Genomic DNA, 22,436 nt, shown 5'->3' on the forward strand with positions numbered 1-22,436 from the left:
GCAGAAGTTCATAGATTCAAATCACACTGAAAACATTCTGCAAAAAAAAAAGAAGAAAAGTGTTATCATTATTAATGACTAAATCCAGCTGCTTCTCAAAATACAATCTCAAGCATTCATTTGGTTGCTGGGCTGTAACTTTAAGAAGTGATTGAGTTCAGGACTGTGGGAAAGAAGAAAGTGGGAAACTATACTTGACGGAAGGGACCCTATAGGCCTGGTCAAAAGCAGTGCACTAAAGTAGAACAGGGTGCTATTTGGGACACTGTCTATGAGAAGGCTACTGGTTATATGCTACATATGCGTTCACTTGATGGAAATTAGGCACTGAGTAACCTCGTCCGCAGGCTCAATTACAGAGAGAGCCTGCTGGTGGACAAGATGAGTCACTCAAAGGCTTCTGTAATACTGTTGATGGTACTGGGAACCAGACCTTGGATACAATTTTATTTGTTTTCTTTAAAATACTTTGTATCCATTTTATTTAGCTGACCAGGAGTACCAGGTGGGTGGGGTTTGCACATTTGGGACTATTCTATTGTAGGGCAACGAAATCAAGAACACCCAATGTATGTGAAAGAAAACAAGTAGCGTTTCCACCAAGACCTGATGGTCATTTGAATTACAGATTTGTATATGTCTGTGTTAATGTTTTGTTCTTAATTCATTTGAAGGTTGAGCGGACCGGGTGAAGTGTGAGCATCAAATCAAATCAAATTTTATTGGTCACATACACATGGTTAGCAGATGTTAATGCGAGTGCAGCGAAATGCTTGTGCTTCTAGTTCCGACAATGCAGTAGTATGCAACGAGTAATCTAACCTAACAATTTCACAACAATTACCTTATACACACAAGTGTAAAGGAATGAATAAGAATATGTACATAAAAAAATATATGAATGAGTGATGGCCGAATGGCATAGGCAAGATGCAGTGGATGGTATAGAGTACAGTATATACATATGAGATGAGTAATGTAGGGTATGTAAACATATAAAAGTGGCATTGTTTAAAGTGGCTAGTGATACATTTATTACATACATTTTTCCATTATTAAAGTGGCTGGAGTTGAGTCAGTATGTTGGCAGCAGCCACTCAATGTTAGTGATGGCTGTTTAACAGTCTGATGGCCTTGAGATAGAAGCTGTTTTTCAGTCTCTCGGCCTCGCCTTCTGGATGATAGCGGGGTGAACAGGCAGTGGCTCGGGTGGTTGTTGTCCTTGATGATCTTTTTGGCCTTCCTGTGACATCGGGTGGTGTAGGTGTCCTGGAGGTCAGGTAGTTTGCCCCCGGTGATACGTTGTGCAGACCTCACTACCCTCTGGAGAGCCTTACGGTTATGTGCGGAGCAGTTGCCGTACCCGGCGGTGATACAGCCCAACAGGATGCTCTCGATTGTACATCTGTAAAAGGTTGTGAGTGTTTTTGGTGACAAGCCGAATTTCATCAGCCTCCTGAGGTTGAAGAGGCGCTGCTGCGCCTTCTTCACAACGCTGTCTGTGTGGTTGGACCATTTCCGTTTGTCCGTGATGTGTACATCGAGGAACTTAAAACTTTCTACCCTCTCCACTACTGTCCCGTCGATGTGGATATGGGGGTGCTCCCTCTGCTGTTTCCTGAAGTCCACGATCATCTCCTTTGTTTTGTTGACGTTGAGTGTGAGGTTATTTTCCTGACACCACACTCCGAGGGCCCTCACCTGCTCCCTGTAGGCCGTCTCGTCGTTGTTGGTAATCAAGCCTACCACTGCAGTGTCGTCTGCAAACTTGATGATTTAGTTGGAGGCGTGCATGGCCACGCAGTCGTGTGTGAACAGGGAGTACAGAAGAGGGCTGAGAACGCACCCTTGTGGGGTCCCAGTATTGAGGATCAGCGGGGTGGAGATGTTGTTACCTACCCTCCCCACCTGGGGGCAGACCGTCAGGAAGTCCAGGACCCAGTTGCACAGGGCGGGGTTGAGACCAAGGGTCTCGAGCTTGATGACGAGTTTGGAGGGTACTATGGTGTTAAATGCTGAGCTGTAGTCGATGAACAGCATTCTCACATAGGTATTCCTCTTGTCCAGATGGGTTAGGGCAGTGTGCAGTGTGATTGCGATTGCGTCGTCTGTGGACCTATTGGGGCGGTAAGCAAATTGGAGTAGGTCTAGGGTGTCAGGTAAGGTGGAGGTGATCTGATCCTTGACTAGTCTCTCAAAGCACTTCATGATGACTGAAGTGAGTGCTACGGGGCGGTAGTCATTTAGCTCAGTTACCTTAGCTTTCTTGGGTACAGGAACAATGGTGGCCCCCTTGAAGCATGTGGGGACAGCAGACTGGGATAAAGATTGATTGAATATGTCCGTAAACACACCCGTCAGCTGGTCTGCGCATGCTCTGAGGACGCGGCTGGGGATGCCGTCTGGGCCTGCAGCCTTGCGAGGGTTGACACGTTTAAATGTTTTGCTCACGTCGGCTGCAGTGAAGGAGAGCCCGCAGGTTTTGGTAGCGGGCCGTGTCAGTGGCACTGTATTGTCACGAAAGCAAGCAAAGAAGTTGTTTAGTCTGTCTGGGAGCAGAACATCCTGTTCCGGGACGGGGCTGACTTTCCTTTTATAGTCCGTGATTGACTGTAGACCCTGCCACATACCTCTCGTGTCTGAACCGATGAATTGCAACTCTACTTTGTCTCTATACTAACGCTTAGCTTGTTTGATTGCCTTGCGGAGGGAATAGCTACATGTTTGTGTTAATGTTTGGTTTCATGGAAGTTGTTCTTGTTTTGAACGTTGACGCTAGGGTATAGTGTGAGTTGGTGCTAACATCAGGCATGAGCATCTGTAATATGATGTTTTTGTGATGTAAATGTGATGTGGGATCTTAATTGTGAATTCTCCCTCTCTCGATCTGTACTTTCTGAGATACATTGCCTTAACTCATAGTTCACATATTTTTGTCGTGTATACGCCTTTCTCATAAAAGACTGCACTTTCCTTTTGAGATATGTAGCAATTTGTTAATGAATTATGATTCTCCACCGATTATTGTGCTATTGATGTGTCTGTGTTCATAGTATCACATGTAAGTGATTCAAAGTCCTGTTCTTCTTTACAAAAGTGTAAAATGTATATTTTTACTTTACATGGTCAGCTGTGCACCAGCCAGATTGTGTTTGTGTGTGCGTGAGTGTGTGCAGATGCTTGCATGTGTGGGACGGTATTGCCAAAGGGTTTGAGTAAAGTTTCTGCTCTGGTTAAGCTCTTTAGTAATGGATTGTGACTGGCTGATTGCTCCGTTAACATTTGGTCAATATGTTATTATCCACCCCCCTTGTCCAACCCCTTTAACATTTTCTCTTTTCAAAAGCCATTAAAGTATGCGACAACGATGGGTTGGTGTGATTCATAGACAACGGTATGGTTTTGTGCACTATTATTTCTGAACTCCCTTTCTTCTTCCATTAACAGTCTGTGTGTGTGTGTGTGTGTGTGTGTGTGTGTGTGTGTGTGTGTGTGTAGCCAATCTTTCTGAACTCCAACTCTGCTACTATTCATGAGAGTGGGGGGTCATTGTGTCGAGGGAACGTGCGGTCCAAGGTCAGTTACATGACTGAGTGCAGGGCATTTCATGTACGGCACACGAAACACCTGAAAGATGGAAATGTGGCATCAAAGAAGCACAAATCAGGTGACATCTGTCTGATGACCTCAAGCAAGTCCCAAAGGAATGTTGATTAACCTTCTCTGCCCCTTCGTAATCAAATGACACTTTCAGGAAACGGAGGTGTTTATGAAAAATGTGATTTTAATCCTGCCGTGACGAACAAGTGTACTGACATTTACAATGCCTGCTAGGCTGCTATGCACAATCTATTCCAAATTTGGATTCCCACATTGTGCTTGTTGGATACAATTTCAGTTTCTGTTTGAATTGTAATCTGAAAAAGTCCTCCTCAAAATGCAGTTACAGTGCTTACCCAGTGGTTCTGAGAACCATGTGTTTCTTGGAGCTTGGTAAGAGCGTGGTTTGTTCTATGGTTATTTTGGATACAACCTTCCCATAACCTTTCCTACAGGTTTCCTCGTGGATCTACTTCAAGTAATGTTCTCAAAATGTTCAGAGAACGTTATGAAACAAATGTTCTTCTGTGTGAATTTTGGTACTTCTGCATAATGGTTTTCTTCACAGTTTCTTCATGGTTCTATTTAAAGTCATGTTCTCAGAACGTTAAGAAAACTTACCATTAAAACCACAACAAAACATTAGTAACATTCAAAGAACGTTCTAAGAATATTATTTAAAAACATGTATATTCCGCTCTTAGCATCAACAAAACTCTCTCCAGCCTCTATCTTGTTAGGTGTGTTGAGGTGTGTTGGCCACGCCCACTAATTTCCCACATGTGATCTTAATGAGTGCTTGTTTCCTTTGAAATAGGGTCCGTTTGAATAGACAAAAATGAACAGCTTTGTATGAATGACAAACACTTGGCATGGTAGCTCCATGCTGGTGGCGCAGTGGACTAATTCCAATGAAAGAGACCAGAAGGTTTGAATGTCACTGACAACATGCCACCATAAAAAATAAATGTTTTTCATGATTAATGCCAAAGCAAATGAATGTCCATGTGTCCTATATGTGCTTAGAGTTCAAAACAATGTACTAAGCCCGAAGTGTTATTAAAAGTATTATTGAATGTTATTTAATTACCTTCAAATAACCTATCATTTCCATTATCAAAACTTTCAGGTAACCATAGAGAAACGTTCTCAGAATCCCCATTCAAACTAAAAATTAACATTACCAGAACAGGTGAAATTTTCACTATCATTCTCAGAACGTTTCGTTCCGTTTTAACGGTCAGGAAATATATGGGAAACCAAAAACATACGCTCCCACAACATCCAAGGAACCAAAATTGGTGTAAAAAAAAGGTGCACTGTAATCCTTTTTTAGATTTCATTTTAAGGCAACAAAATGTGAAGACTGTGCAAGGTGTATCTCTTGATCCATTGCCTTAATTCATGGTGCACATATTTTTGTAGACCTTACCATGAAATGCTGACTTACAAGCCCTTAACCAACAATGCAGTTCAAGAAATAGAGTTAAGAAAATAGTAACTAAATAAACTAAAGTAGAAAAATATGATAAAATCTAAAATTAACACAATAAATTTAGATAACAATAACGAGGCTATATACATGGGGTACCGGCACCGAGTCAGTGTGCAAGGGTACAGGTTAGTCGAGGTAGTGTGTGTGTGTGTGTGTGCAACTCTGCACATGCTTGTATGTGTGGGTTGATATTGCCAAAGGGTTTGAATAAAGGTTCTGGTTTTGCTCTTACAACTGGCTGATTGTTAACTGAGCAATTGGTCAATACATTCATTATCCAACCCATTGTTGGTTTGAACTATTTCTCTTTTCAAAAGCCATGTGACAAGGATGGGCTGGTGTGATTCATAGATAATGATATGGCTTTATGCACTTCCTCCATTAAGTCTATGTGTGTGTCAGTCAATCTTTCTGAATTCCCACTCTGCTACTATTCATGTGAGTGGGAGTCATTGTGTCCAGGGAACAAGGTGTACAAGGTCAGTTATACATGATTGAGCACGGGTAATTCAATGCACAGCGCTGAAAGATGTCATTGGAAATGTGTCGACAAAGAAGCACCAACACGGTGACTTGGGGTCTTTCGTTGTGCTGCTCTGTAAGATCTACTGCCACTGAGAGAGCGAGACCAGCGATTCGCTTGTCCCATCATAGCCACGGGAGGTATGGGTGCTGAGGGTACTGCAGCACCCCTTGAAAAATCGGAATTTAAAAAAGTTCATGGCCAAATGTTTTGAGAATGACACAAATATAAATTTTCACAAAGCCTGCTGCCTCAGTTTGTATGATGGCAATTTGCATATACTCCAGAATGTTATGAAGAGTGATCAGATGAATTGCAATTAATTGCAAAGTCCCTCTTTGCCATGCAAATGAACTGAATCCCCCAAGAACATTTCCATTGCATTTCATCCCTGCCACAAAAGGACCAGCTGACATCATGTCAGTGATTCTCTCGTTAACACAGGTGTGAGTGTTGACGAGGACAAGGCTGGAGATCAATCACTCTGTCATGCTGATTCAGTTTGAATAACAGACTGGAAGCTTCAAAAGGAGGTTGGTGCTTGGGATCATTGTTCTTCCTCTGTCAATCATGGTTACCTGCAAGGAAACACGTGCCGTCATCATTGCTTTGCACAAAAAGGACTTCACAGGCAAGGATATTGCTGACAGTAAGATTGCACTTAAATCAACCATTTATCGTCTCATGAAGAACTTCAAGGAGAGCGGTTCAATTGTTGTGAACAAGACTTCAGGGCACCCAAGAAAGTCCAGCAAGCGCCAGGACCGTCTCCTAAAGTTGATTCAGCTCCGGGATCGGGGCACCACCAGTACAGAGCTTGCTCAGGAATGTCAGCAGGCAGGTGTGAGTGCATCTGCACGCACAGTGAGGCGAAGACTTTTGGAGGATGGCCTGGTGTCAAGAAGGGCAGCAAAGAAGCCACTTCTCTCCAGGAAAAACATCAGGGACAATTTGGTGACGATCAATGCCTTTTCCAGCATGATGGAGCACCTTGCCATAAGGCAAAAGTGATAACTAAGTGGCTCAGGGAACAAAACATCGATATTTTGGGTCCATGGCCAGAAAACTCCCCAGACCTTAATCCCATTGAGAACTTGTGGTCAATCCTCAAGATGCGGTTGGACAAACAAAAACCCACAAATTCTGACAATCTCCAAGCATGCCATCAGTCAGGATGTGGCCCAGAAGTTAATTGACAGCATGCCAGGGCGGATTGCAGAGGTCTTGAAAAAGAAGGGTCAACACTGCAAATATTGACTCTTTGCATCAACTTCATGCAATTTTCATTTAAAGCCTTTGACACTTATGAAATGCTTGTAATTATACTTCAGTATTCCATAGTAACATCTGACAAAAATATCTAAAGACACGGAAGCAGCAAACTTTGTGAAAACTAATATTTGTTTCATTCTCAAAACTTTTGGCCACGACTGTAGGCTACATAGCATTGATGTGACTCAAACTGCTGCTCTCATTTATTTGCGCCGTACAGATTGTGGTTACCATTTAAGAACCAAACTGAAGCAAACAAAGCAAAATGAGAGTCTCTATTGGACAGGTCCCCGTATAGGTCTCTGTTTCGTCTGTCTCTTATACACATCTAGATGTGTATAAGAGACAGGATCTATACTATCAAATATAAGTTCAATTTCAGAAGACCACGTGTGGGACCTTTATTGTCTTCGTGGAAAATGCTTCCAAAATGCTTTCCAAATGCTTTTACCATCTAGTTTTTTTACTTTTCGGTAGTGCTCCAATCATGCCATTAACTCGAAGCAATGAGCCCAATCAACCCTTCCTGACCCCCCCCCCCCCCCCCCCCCCAAAATAAACAAAAAACAGAGTAGGCTAATTTGTCCTTAGTTTTTGGGCTATGCTCAGGTCAAACAATTTGGCTAATCCACAGTGAGTGCACAAAACATTAGGAACACCTGCTCTTTCCATGGCATAGACTGATCAGGTGAATCCAGATGAAAGCTATGATCCCGTATGGATGTCCACTTGAATCAGTGTAGATGAACGGGAGAAGACTGGTTAAAGAAGGATTGTAAAGCCTTGAGACAATTGAGACATGGATTGTGTATGTGTGCCATTCAGAGTGTGAATGGGTAAGACATAACATGTAAGTGCTATTAAACAGGGGATGGTATTAGGTGCCAGGCGCACCGGTTTGTGTCAAGAACTGCAACACTGCTGGGTTTTTCAAGCTCAACAGTTTCCCATGTGCATCAAGAATGGCCCCTCACCCAAAGGACATCCAGCCAACTTGACACAACTGTGGGAAGCACTGGAGTCAACATGGGCCAGCATCCCTGTGGAACGCTTACGACACCTTGTAGAGTCCTGCCTTGACGAATTTAGGCTGCTTTTAGGGAAAAAGAGGGTGAAACTCAATATTAGGAAGGTGTTCCTAATGTTTTGTACACTCAAGGTATATTTCCATATTTCCTATTCTTAAAGATTAGGGGTATTAAATGAATTGGAATGACTGGAAATCTGACAGAAATGTAAAGATATTGCCTAATCATAGTAGATAGCAATGGGTTAGAACAAGCCTACATAACCAACCAATAAAGTAAAATGTAACATTGATTTATCCTGCAATAGATGTCGTTCAATTGGTAATATACACTTTTGTCTTCTTCTAATGCCTCTTCAGTAGTGTTGATGTTTATTGGGATGACTCTTGTCCTGAAGGCAGAACTGAGCAATTTCTGCTAGGAAAAACTCCCTAGAAAGGCTGGAACCTAGGAGGAAACCTAGAGAGGAACCAGGCTCTGAGGGGTGGCCTGTCTTCTTCTGGCTGTGCTGGGTGGAGATAGTATATAGCCAGGGGACAGCAGAGGGAGCGCGCCCCTATCCACATCGACGGGACCACTGTGGAGAAGGTGAAAAGCTTAAAGTTATCCTAGTATACATCACTGACAATCTGAAATGGTCCACCCACGCAGACAGTGTGATGAAGAAGGCGCAACAGGGCCTCTTCAACCACAGGAGGTTGAAGAAATTCGGATTGGCCCCTAAGACCCTTAAACTTTTACAGATGCACAATAGAAAGCATCCTATCGGGCTGTATCACCTCCTGGTACGGCAACTGCACCGCTCGCAACCGCAGGGCACTCCAGACGGTGGTGCTGTCTGCCCAACGCACACTGCCTGCTCTCCAGGATCTACAGCAAAGGCCAAAAAGATCATCAAGGACATCAACCACCCGAGCCAAGGCCTGTTCACCCTGCTATCATCCAGAAGGCAAGGTGAGTACAGGTGCATCAAAGTTAGGACCGAGAGACTGAAAAATAGCTTCTATCTCAAGGCCATGAGATAAATAGCCATCACTAGCCGACTACCACCTGGTTACTCAAGCCTGCACTTTAGATGCTGATGCCCCATATATTATAGACATGGAATCACTGGCCGCTTTAATAATGGAACACTAGTCACTTTAATAATGTTTACATACTGCTTTACTCGATTCATATGCATATACTGTATTCTACTGTATTTTAGTCAATGCCACTCAGGCATTGCTCGTCTTAATATTTATATATTTCTTAGTTCCATTCTTTTACTTTTAGATTTGTGTGTTTTGTTGTGAATTACTACTACTGCACTGTTGGAGCTAGAAACACAAGCATTTTGCTACACCCGCAATAACATCTGCTAATATGTGTATGTGACCAATAACATTGGATTTGATTTAGGGTTAGGGTTAGGTTTAAAATCAGATTTTATGACTGTGGATGTGCCAGCTACTAACCTGCGCCTCTTAAAAGGAAAGTAATAAAAAATTAGCTGAAAGTCAGATTACATTACTGAGTTTGGGTAATCCAAAAATTATGTTACTGATTACAATTTTGGGACAGGTAACTAGTAACTGTAACGGATTACATTAAGAAAGTAACCTACCCAACCCTGCTTTTCTCTGTTGTTTAAATAGAAATAATGTGTAAAGCAACAACCCTCTAAACTAACAACTTTAAGATGTGGATAATTATCTACTCTTCTTTTGTACAAAGTTACAGCTAGGATTGGGGTCAATTCCATCGCATTTCCGCCAGAGGAACAAGACGTTCCTGTGTGTGATTGATCAGAGGTAATTTCATTGACAAATAGGACGTTTAAGTATCTGAGCTGTCAATCGTTTCCATGGCAATGGGGGCCACAGTGATTGACAGCTCAGATACTTAAGCGTCCTATTTGTCAATGAAATTACCTTGAATTACCTTTACCTTTTAAGTATCTGACCTGTCAATCACTGTGGCCCCCATTGCCATGGAAACGATTGACAGAGATGAGCAAGGATGGTAAGGATGTTTATCTTTATGGTATGCCATCACACTGACATCTTCTATAGATTACTTCCCCCAGAGAAGGTGGGACATTGTCAATCATCCAGCACATTATTTAGCACATTATCAAACCATTTTCCTATATCTTGTTTTTGAGATGGAGTGGTGAACAAGCTTTTTGCAGCCAAATTGTATCTATGATCGTATGCTATTGTTAGAGGTTCACCTAAGGGTCATGATTGGGGCTGTACCAAATGATTGATGTATGAGAATAAATGCTTATGTTGTATTAATAGAAGGGGAGGAGTTATAAGACCCCTCTCTCCTTACATTTATAGCATCCTAGACTACAGATTAACAATATATATACATTATGAGGTTTTAATATTGTTCCACAGTTGTTTTTGTAGTTCTCTCTCTCTCTCTCTCTCTCTCTGCCTCTTACAAAGAGACCCCTCTGAGAAATGTGTGACTGAGACAGAACTCTGCAGGGGAGTGTAGGAGATAAGACTAGTCAGACGTTCCACTATAAATCAACTTGGACATTTACTGCTAAGCTTTTAGATAACACAATAAAAGCCTTGTTTATATAGCTGTGTAGGCATGGTTTTGGTCTCATGAGTAAAAGATAATGACGTAGGCAGTGACATCACTTCGGGTTTGATAAAATAACATGGAACCTTTTCTTTGATGCAGAACTTACTCGGAAACATGCGTGCTATGTTCCTGGTTGTCAACTTCTGTCTGCAATTGCATTAAAAGGTTTGAATGATTTAATTAAAGATATTGTCATAATGCTAATTTCACCAATGAGCCAATGATTGACAAGGGCAGAGGAACGAACCCTAACACTATCCATGTTTTTTGTATGTTATTTTTATATCTGAAGATGAATCAATGATATCAGGCCACACCCGACCATGATTACACACACCTGTGTGTGTGTCCTTTGACACTATATAAACTAGTGACCCGCAGTGTTTGTCATTATACCCTGATGAAGACAGCTTGTCTGTCGGAACGTTGGTTATTATATTATTGCATCTGAGCTCCTAGAGTGTGCGGCTCTCCTTTAATTTTTCAAACAAGCTTATTGGAACTGCTGTTTTTCATTAATAATTTACAGTTCACAAGCATCTGATTCGCTAAGAGAACTCTCCTCTGCGTCATTATGATGAAACACAGTAAAGTGAGCTCCAAAAGTATTGGGACATTGACACATTGAATTTGTCTTTACTGTATAGCCCAAAGAAATACATTGAATAACACATTCATGAATGGCAAAACAGAAAGTCAAAGATTAAATCATAAGTAACAAGGTTTTAAAGTGTATGTCCTACTATATCTATACTATTATATCTACTATATCGAAGAATATATTTTTTTTAAACTCATGTTTGGTCACGTTATTTTTGGGACATTGGAACCCTTACGCAGTTTTTACATTCTGGTACTGGGTTACCTTCAGACGACTCCCCTGAAGCTTGTGTGCGTCAGAGCAGAACCTTCATGTTCGTGAGAGTCTCCCCGTTCGATACTGGTTACATATTAATTCGTAGCTCCAACGGTTTAGTCTGGACAATAGGTTTTGTGAGAAGACCTCTTCGAAATGAAGACGTCCGCGACAGAGAGTTCAGACAACTGCTGTAAAGCTTGTGGATGTTGTAGGAGTGAGTATCCCCTTTCGATATTGATGAAATATTAGTTTGTAGCCGACACTGTTAAAACATCTTTGGGCTAGGGGGAAGTATTTTGACGTCCGGATGAAAAGCATGCCCAAAGTAAACTGCCTGTTACTCAGGCCCAGAAGCTAGGATATGCATATAATTGGTAGATTTGGATAGAAAACACTCTAACGTTTCTAAAACTGTTAAACTAATGTCTGTGAGTATAATAGAACTGATATGATAGGCGAAACCCCGAGGACAAACCATCCCCCAATTTTTCTTTTCAGCCTACCACTGTTTCCAATGGCTGTCATATGAGGCGAAATCCTCCCAGATTGCAGTTCCTAGGGCTTCCACTAGATGTCATCAGTCTTTAGAAGGAGTTTCAGGCTTGTTTTTGGAAAAATTTGCTAGAATTTGTAGTTTTCCTAAGTGGCTCCCATTTTGGCTGTAGTGTTTTCATGCGCGTGGATGAGAGCGCGTTCTTTGTTGTTTATCTCCGGTAAAAACAATAACGATTCTCTGTCTTAAATTGAATTGTTTATTTACATATTAGGGTACCTGAGGTTTGATTTTAAATGTTGTTTGACTTGTTTGGAGAAGTTTATTGGTAACGTTTGGGATTAATTTTGTATGCATTTTGAAGGAGGGAAACCGGTGGATTATTGAATGAAGCGCGCCAGCTAAACTGAGTTTTTGGGGTTATAAAGCAGGACTTTATCGAACAAAATGACCATTTGTGCTGTAGCTGGGTCCTTTAGGAGTGCCAACAGAAAAAGATCTTCAAAGGTAAGGCTTTTATTATATCGCTATTTCTGACTTTCGTGGCGCACCTGCGTGGTTGAAAAATGTTTTTCATGCTTTTGTATGCGGGGCGCTGTCCTCAGATAATCGCTTGGTGTGCTTTCACCGTAAAGCCTTTTTGAAATCTGACACAGCGGCTGGATTAACAAGAAGTTAAGCTTTATTTTGATGTATGACACTTGTATTTTCATGAATGTTAAATATTGACATTTCTGTAATTTGAATTTCGCGCTCTGCAATTTCACCGGATGTTGTCGAGGTGGGTCACTAGTGGAACGCCTGCGCCTGAAAGGTTAATAAAAAAAGTGAAAGCGTAGTTTTGGTGCTGTAGTTCTGGATTACTTTTCACTGGACGGAATGACAACTGCCAACATCCAGCTCCTTAATATTTTGCTTTACTCTACAGGACCTTGGGCAGCTCCTTAATATTCTGCTTTACTCTACAGGACCATGGACAGCACCTGAATATTTTGCTTTGCTCTACAAGACCATGGACAGCTCCTTAATATTCCGCTTTACTCTACAGGACCTTGGGCAGCTCCTTAATATTCCGCTTTACTCTACAGGACCATGGACATCGCCTTAAATATTCTGCTTTCCTCTACAGGACCTTGGACAGCTCCTTAATATTCCGCTTTACTCTACAGGACCATGAGAAATCCCGCACTCTGTTGTACTCTACAAGACCGTGACAACTCCTGCACTCTGCTCTACTCCACAGGACCATGACAACTCCTGCACTCTGCTCTACAGGACCATGACAACTCCTGCACTCTGCTCTACAGGACCATGACAACTCCTGCACTCTGCTCNCAACTCCTGCACTCTGCTCTACAGGACCATGACAACTCCTGCACTCTGCTCTACAGGACCATGACAACTCCTGCACTCTGCTCTACAGGACCATGGACAGCGTCCTCCTGACTAGGCAGTTTTACAGCACTACCCTCCACCCTCGCAGGACCTTGAGCAGCAGCTAACCACTCCACTCTATAGGTCTTCAAGGATCCACATGTACCCTAATAACAGAGACCAGATCCAGGACTTGAGCGGGTCCGGATCCAGAGATTCCATATGTCACAGGTCTGGGTCGGATCTGATATGATTGTCACAGGTTTAGGGTATGTGTAACTTTACTGACTTAACCAGAATGACCTGTACATAACCAAATGCGACAGCTGCAGTAGAGAGAGAAATGTAATAATTGCTGCTGCTCTTTTCACGAGAGAGGCAAGTGTAGCTCGTTGTTGGCCAATCATAAGTCTTTAAAGCGTCATAGAGCCTCCTTGTGTGGCAAAAGTTAAGAAATCTAGTCAATGGAAGATGGGATTAAAAATGTAAATGACAGAATTAAAAGTTAAAGGAGAAGGACTGGGTACAAACGACCAAGAGCCAGCAGGTAGGCTGCTACTTAATATTCTGAATGTTGTTGTTGTTTGTAACTGTAGGATGAGAAAGCACATGCAGCCTCAATTAGCCTAGCTAGCTACAGTAGCAGAACTAGCTTCTCCCGGTTTGATGCAGTCACGACAGGTACTTCGTAAGGCCTTTTGTCTTTTGGTAGGCCGTCACTGTCAATAAGAATTTGTTCTTAACTGACTTGCCTGGTTAAATGGTTAAAAAAAAAGGTATTCCAATTAAATGTCAGCCATAGAAAGGAAATTGCCATCCAATAGGCCTTAGAAAAAACTGTAATCTACAATGGTAGTCCACAAGAACTTGATCATGATATTGAAAGTTTCCCAGCCTCAAACAAATCGGTTTTTATTTTACTGTTTTCTCCCCACCTGCCACACCTCAATACCTATTTCACAAACCAGGATGTGGTTTAGGGTGTTACTATAGTAGAGAGGGGAGTGACCAGGCAGCTCCAGGGTTGTCCCCTAGGTACAYATCTAGGATCAGCTTTCCCTGCCCTAATCCTGACTTTAAATGCAAAACTCACCCAAGGTCACCGTCTAGGGTGRAACTTCCCCCTACACCGACCATACAGAGCCTACAACCTACACCCACTTTAAAGTGTAACTYCAACCCAAATTCCTTCCAGCCCTTTATTTTACTTCCTGTTGAGAAACCTGAAAAGTGGGTGTTTCATAAGAAGTAGTCATATTTCAATGACTCATTAATAGGCACAAAACACTCTCATCCATCCTAACAAGCTCTACCATAGTTGATACTGAGGCAAAACCTTGTCATCTGCTTCGCTGTCTGGCAGCCCTGTCATTTCCAGCCCACACACAGTCAACCTATTTACATGCTGTTAAATATGCATTGCAAAGTTTTTAGTCAAGGTAATGTATAATTGCAACTGAAGACTGGTACTAACAGTTTAATATTTAGGAAATGTGGTGACCAAATCACGGTAAGCCAATTATCACAGTAATGCATGACCTGTGTGTTATCATTATATAAGCGAACATGCACGCACACACACACACACACACACACACACACACACACACGCACACACACACGCACACGCACACGCACACGCACACGCACACGCACACACACACACACACAGAGTGACGTATAGTGCAGGGTTCACTCTGATTTACTCTTTTGGCGTTCTGTAAGAATATAGAGCTACCACTCTGCAGGTAATAGCCTTTCATTTTACAGTGAATGGGAAATGTATTATCTTTTCCCCCGCAATTCCAGTCTGTCATTTTGAAGGACAATGGGTTCAGGTATTGTACTAATGCATTTGGTCCTGCAAAGTTACCAACATGATGGCTTGTAAGCAAAGTCAAATGCATGGCAAGTTGTAACACATTTTTCGGGCCAGCTGAAACAATCTCCTACATTTGCAAAGWTGGCTAAGTAAAATACGTGTCGAATCCCAACTGTGCACATGCGAGTATGGCTTCTTTACCTTTTTCTGATTTCGACATCCCCACCGATAGTAGGACAGCTGACCGTTTTGGCTGAATATTCACTCCAGAATATTCCCTCCCTCCTTTTACCAGTCCATCCTCGGTAACATTCTCAGTCACAGCATGCTCCAGTCAGACACAGTGTGCGTCCCAACAATTTCTCCTGAATTGAACACTTGTTCACTACTTCCRGCAAAGTTCCCATCCTATTTCTTATATCAGTCATTTATTTTCAGTGAAGTGATCAAGTGCACACTTTGGGAGGAAGGAGAGATAATTGGGAAAGAACCACAGCAACCTTACAGCAAACTCTGACATATGAATCGGTTGAAGTGACAGACAGGGTTAACTGGCTCCCAGGTCTCATTTGGTTTTTTCTAAAAGATAAAAATTCAAAACAAGCTTGAAGGCTTATGTGGAGAGATGCTGCTGAGCCATCTCATGCATACTGGYTTTTGATCCAATATCTCATTACAAACTGAAGCTTTGAATTATACGAAAAGTACTGTTGCGGGCCTGCGGCAATGTCAGCCAAATGATTTCACTTTGCATTCTGTGTACTGCATATTTTGAATGTGCCTAACTGTTGCCATATGAAACCAATTTGGTGGCATTTTAACTACATACCTGGTGACATTTTAACTGAACGCAACCGCCAGCCCAGAACACTGAAAGTCTCACAGGTAGCTCTCATTCCATCCATCTCATTCCATCTCATTATATCTTATGCTCACATTTCACTTTCAGTTTGGGGGTTTGCCTTCAAACTCATCGTCAGGGTAGACCGGCCCTGGGGCCAGCACTGTAATCCAGCCAACAAATCTTGCTGCCCTCAACGGCGGGTCAACCTTGAATGTGATTGTGTCCCAAAAATAGCTACACTAATAGTTTGTCATGTATTCCTGTAGTCTGATTCTTCTWTTTTTACTTCCCATGTTGTTCAGTCACCATCAGTGGTATGTATTCATGGAMSCCAAGGGAAGCCAGGCTTCCCCCCAAAAATGTWCCAATAATAAAATAAATCTCTCAGTGTTTCATAATTGTCCTTCAATTCACAAGAGACTGAATGTATCTCACTGGAGAAAGCATCCGAGCGAGCGAAACAGCGCCCCTCTGTCTCTCTATGTGTAGCTCATCTATCTGATGCTGTCTGGTCAAAAAGAGTATGATATTGTTGCCGCCCGCAGCATTGAATGCAAGGGAAGCCAGCGAGCATTTGACCTCCCTTGATCAAAAAAAATAATAGCATAATAACCAGTCAGTATTGAGCTAAACTGAGTGAGCTCAACTGTGAATGGTCCTGGCGCACTAAAWGAAAGTGTCAAGGGAAGCTAGTTTGGATTTGGCGTCACACCAATCACATCACATCAAGCCAAATATCATTGACAGAAGAAATCTTGAATCGTTGCATCTCGTTGTGTTGTTCTCTGGTGGCTGGCTAGCTAAAATTGTCCATTTCCTAAATTAGCCATGGACGGAGATAGGGATTTAGACTTGTGGTTTTACTTAATTCTCCTTACTGGCCAATGATTATAATGGCGATTCTGATCCAACCATAAATGTATACATTGTGCTTCTGACCACAGAGAATATAAGTTCAATATGTAGCTAGATGTAGTAGGCTAATGTTAACTAACTGGCTAATCGTTGCCCATGAAATGCTAACGAGCAATCATTTTAGCCAGGMAGCCTAGCACAACAAAAACTCAAAGTGTGTACTGTATGACAGAGTCATAGACCGTTTCAGCAACATGAAAGAGAAGACAATGGCATTGGCATTTTTCTACTAGTAGGGTGAGTCATGTTTTTACCTACACACACAAATCAGCACCATGGACAGSCACATGATATTTAGCTTACGTTGATTGGACTAAATKGTTTTTGGAATGTTTTAGTTGTCACTGTATTAGACTAAGCATAGGTGATTTGATGATGTTGAAACGTCYAAGTTGAAATGGTGCTGGAATAGTGGAGGCAGCTCCTGTTGTTTTCTTTGCGACTTGTGGTAACTCTCCTGGTTTCTAAATCAATACTTGTAAAGTATTCCAAAAATGTCAGAAACATTAACTTTTGACCATGCTGTAGGTCATGTAACTGTTTGTTACATTCAATATSCTTTGTTGACTCTACCGGACAGATGTTGCTCTCCTGTTTTGTGATGAAACAAAGGTGTGGTTGAATATATTCTACCACTGTGTCTTCCTATTGTCTCTGCCTTAGGCCTATATATCACGGTAGCAAGYAATATGAAATAACAGGTTATAGAGAAAACAACGCAATTATCACAACTCATAGGTTGCAATATGACTTTTTTTCCTGGCTTGGCTTCCCCAGTGATTTTACCCACGCAGCGCCACTGGTCACTATCTTTACCACTAGGTGACGGGTAATTGCACTGGCAACTTGAYTTTGTTTGGTCTTATCTTCATTAGGATTTGGACGGACAGTTTTTAGTCAACCGATTATATAACGCAACAGAGCATACAGCAGAGTGCAAATTATAACGTGACATTCGCGATCTATATCACTTTCACGGGACTTCCTATGTGCTAAACATTTTTATGCGACTAATAGTAAAGYCGRATTTTAAMCTATTACCTTTTWATGTGGCATGAACACAACCAGTCATGATGTTTTCTTCTGTTTGTCAAACAAATCTCCCCCAAACAGTGCGCCGTGCACCCGCCAATTTGGAAATTAAACGAACGTCCCTTGTAGCAGTACAAAATTGCATTTTAAACAAAAAAAAAGAGTCATTAAATTGTTGCCAGCAGCACAGTTACTGTCACCAACGCTCTGGAAAARATGAAAACAGCCTAACCAGCTCTGCTATCCAGAGCATTGGTGACTAACTGTGCTGCTGGCAATKATMTTAATTACGCCTTTTTGMCGCCGTTTACTGACATATTCAACGGATGTTGAGCGTGCAAGTAGAGATACTGGGGTGCAAAGGAGCAACAAAAAAAATAACAATATGGGGATGAGGTGGGCTATTTACAGATGGGCAATGGTGCAATGATCTGTAAGCTGCTCTGACAGCTGATGCTTAAAGTTAGTGAGGGAGATATGAGTCTCCAGCTTCATTAATGTGACATTAGAGACATTACTGTGCAGCCGTATTCATCGACCTAGCCAAGGCTTTCGACTCTGTCAATCACCACATTCTTATTGGCAGACTCGACAGCCTTGGTTTCTCAAATGATTGTATACATCAATGATGTTGCTCTTGCTGCTGGTGATTCTCTGATACACCTCTACGTAGACGACACCATTCTGTATACTTCTGGCCCCTCTTTGGACACTGTGTTAACTAACCTCCAGACGAGCTTCAATGCCATACAACTTTCCTTCCGTGTCCTCCAACTGCTCTTAAACGCAAGTAAAACGAAATGCATGCTATTCAACCGATCACTGCCCGCACCTGCTCGCCCGTCCAGAATAGTGATTAAATCTAGAATTGGCTTCCTATTTCGCAAACAAAGCATCCTTCACTCATGCTGCCAAACATACCCTCGTAAAACTGACCATCCTACCGATCCTCGACTTCGGTGATGTCATCTATAAAATTGCCTCCAACACTCTACTCAACAAACTGGATGCAGTCTATCACAGTGCCATCCGTTTTGTCACCAAAGCCCCATACATTGCGACCTGTACGCTCTCGTTGGTTGGCCCTCGCTTCATACTCGTCGCCAAACCCACTGGCTACAGGTTATCTACAAGTCTTTGCTAGGTAAAGCCCCACCTTATCTCAGCTCACTGGTCACCATAGCAGCACCCACTCGTAGCACACGCTCCAGCAGGTATATCTCACTGGTCACCCCCAAAGCCAATTCCTCCTTTGGTCGTCTTTCCTTCCAGTTCTCTGCTGCCAAACTAGTCAGTTTTACGAGGGTATGTTTGGCAGCATGAGTGAAGGATGCTTTGTTGCAAATAGGAAGCCGATTCTAGATTTCATTTTGGATTGGAGATGCTTAATGTGAGTCTGGAAGGAGAGTTTACAGTCTAACCAGACGCCTAGGTATTTGTAGTTGCCCACATTTTCCAAGTCAGAACCGTCCAGAGTAGTGATGCTAGACGGGCGGGGATGAAGTGCATGCATTTAGTTTTACTTGCATTTAAGAGCAGCTGGAGGCCACGGAAGGAGAGTTGTATMGCATTGAAGCTCGTCTYAACGTTTATGATGCCTTTGGTTKTAAAAACCTAAAGAACGCATTCTATAGCATGAGTTGATGTTTGTGTGCTGGAAGGTACCAGGGAGAGATCGCTCGAGTATGGGTTTCTACACAATGAGAACAGTCTTTACAGTAGATACTGTCTGCTGTGAATTATTAGTATCTTTCATACAAATCTTAACCTTGTGACCCAATCCATACATCTGTTGGTTGTCATGAACATTCAGGCGGATGTACTTTGCTATGAAATGCTGTGGCTCAAATCCGCTCGTTGGTCTCTCAACGAATCATCTAGGGGTGGTTCGTCGACCATCTTCATTATTGCAACAATTAATCAATGTTATTAATACGTTTTGAATAAAGTAATATCCTGATTGGTGATTGACCTTGTCTCTCCTCAAAATTGATTGGTATTTTCACATCAATTAATTTGCATTTGCTTAAGCTGTTTTCCAGTGAATCTTTTTAACAATGAACTAATGATGGGGGATTTCACCTGGCATAGAAAATGTGCTCTCTCATCAGGACAATGTTCAGAGGAGCTAGCCAACTACACAGCTAAAACAATCACTTCAAACTGAAGCTGGAATGACAGAAAATGAGCTGCATTGTGGGATTTTATTTTGACATTTCTTTGTACATAACGATAAAAATTATGCTAATTCATGATTTCGATTGGCTGAGAAAAGTCGACAGCCTGTCTGTCTGTTACTATTAGACAACTGGAGATCGAATTTGAATACTGAAACAATGTTGCAAATGTCAGAGAGACCGAAAGCCAGGATAATACAAATGCTAGTGACAATGGCTAGATGATTTTTACAGTAAAGATCAAGCTTATAAATTGCCTGGCTGGGCTAATGAGACAGTGGATTGCACAGTCAGATGGAATAGTGAATGGGCATTTCAACTTCATAGCCTTAGCGGGTGGTAACTTGTGGAATAGACACCAGGCTGGTACTCAGTTTTAACCAATCAGCATTCATGATTAGACCCACCCGTTGTATAAATATGTTATAAACTAATACATACTTATTATCCTATCCTACAGTGTTTTTTCTTACCTTTAAATCCTTTCACCTGGTGTAAGTCTGCATGAAAAAATATTAAAGATAAAGGATAATTCATCCAAATTACAAAATTAAATATTAGTGTCCTTACCCCGTAAGCAGTCTATGGACAAGGTATGACATTAATCTATACTTTGGTTTAGTTTCCCTGGCACAGTTTCCATATGCTAACATTTTGTGGCACAAATCCCATTCAAGTCATGGGACTGATATCAGCATTTTATGTTATCATTTTCAAATCATCTATAAGTGACTTTGTCGAGCTTTGTAATCAATTCTAGATACTTTTGGGGGGGAAAAGCATGTGGAAACAGTGCCAGGGAAACTAAACCAAAGCATGGTTTGCTGTCATATCTTGTCCATAGACTGCTTGCCGGGTATAGAAACCAAAGTGTAATTTTGGTGTGAACTATCCCTTTTAGTAAGCTGTAAGTGACTTGTTTTTCATTTTTTTCAAACTTTGTATGGTTTATTGCTATTTAAAGTACATCGTTTATGATTTAATTCACTCTGAAATGTCAGGAAACATTTTTTTATGAACACTGCAAACACTGTCAATTATAGCTCCAATTTAGACTGAGAAATGAAATGTTTTCTCCCCATTACTTTTCTTTGCCAGCTGTTATCTGTTCAAAAGGTGTCTGCACTGTGTTTTCTGCCCCCAACAGAATACATTTAGGTCATTATCTTGCCATTCATTATCATATATAAGTGACTGATACAAACTAGGTCATAATTGCTTATCAAGTTAAAAGATGTTATAAAATAAGAGCTTAACAAGTTATGTGATTGCCTTATATCATGATAGTGAACATTGGCTTCTAGTCATTGTTTCGTCTCTGTAGAATGGAAAAGGGGAAGGTTATTGTAAAAGGGGAATTAAGTAACAGGGAGAGTCAAATACTATTGAGATATGTGTATATCATTATTTGTGTTAATGGAAGGTTTCCTAAAAAAATGTGTCACATGTATCTTATGTTAGCATTTCACCCAGAGATCAGAATGAAACAGTTACCTGCTGGCATCTTTCCAATTCAGTTTGATCTGAAATATGGAGACACAATCATGTCAAAATACGATCAATGATGGTTCATGTTATTTCATAACGCATATCTTACGCTTAGTTTATTTATCACACAGATCAGATGAAATACACTACCTGAACTGTTTCTGGACTAAAATATAAAATATATGATTGTTTAACTATGTTGACACTTTTCTGTATAGGGTTGGTATTCCTGTCATATATTGCTGCGATGATTCATAAACACTAATATTATGGAGTTCTATACCTCTGTTTGTACAGGATGACGAGCACAGATGACAGAGTACAGATGATGGCCAGAGACAGGACTAGCATAACAATGAAGGCTTCTCTCCAGTCTCCCGAACACAGGTACACAACATGGCATCGCTATTTGTCTTCTCTCATAAGACATGCGACCGAGAACGTCAGTGAAATTTGCAAACAAAAGCTATAATACATCTTCAACATGTTCACCTTCAGAGTAGAGTTTCTTAACACTTCATTTTTTCTTACGACTGCATTGTTGGTTAAGGACTTGTAAGCATTTCACTGTAAGGTCGACCTACACCTGTTGTATTCGGTGGATGTGACAAATCCAATTTGATTTGATGTACACACTGCGTGCACAATTATTAGGCAAGCGAGTATTCTGATCTTATCATTATTTCTATGCACATTTTCCAACTCCAAACCACATACACTTGAATGCTTCTTGGATTGAATCATTTTCAGGTGTAATGAGGGAGGGTGTGGCGAAAGTGAATAACACCTTATATCAAGGTGTGCATAATTATTAGGCAGCTTCATTGCCTCATGTAAAATGGGCCAAGAAAAAGAGATTTAACTGACACTGAAAAGTCAAAAATTGTAAAATGCCTATCAGGCGGATGCAACGCTCTTGAAATAACTA

The sequence above is a fragment of the Salvelinus sp. IW2-2015 genome, unplaced genomic scaffold (genome assembly GCF_002910315.2).
Source record: "Salvelinus sp. IW2-2015 unplaced genomic scaffold, ASM291031v2 Un_scaffold959, whole genome shotgun sequence".
In the NCBI taxonomy this organism is placed as follows: Eukaryota; Metazoa; Chordata; class Actinopteri; order Salmoniformes; family Salmonidae; genus Salvelinus; species Salvelinus sp. IW2-2015.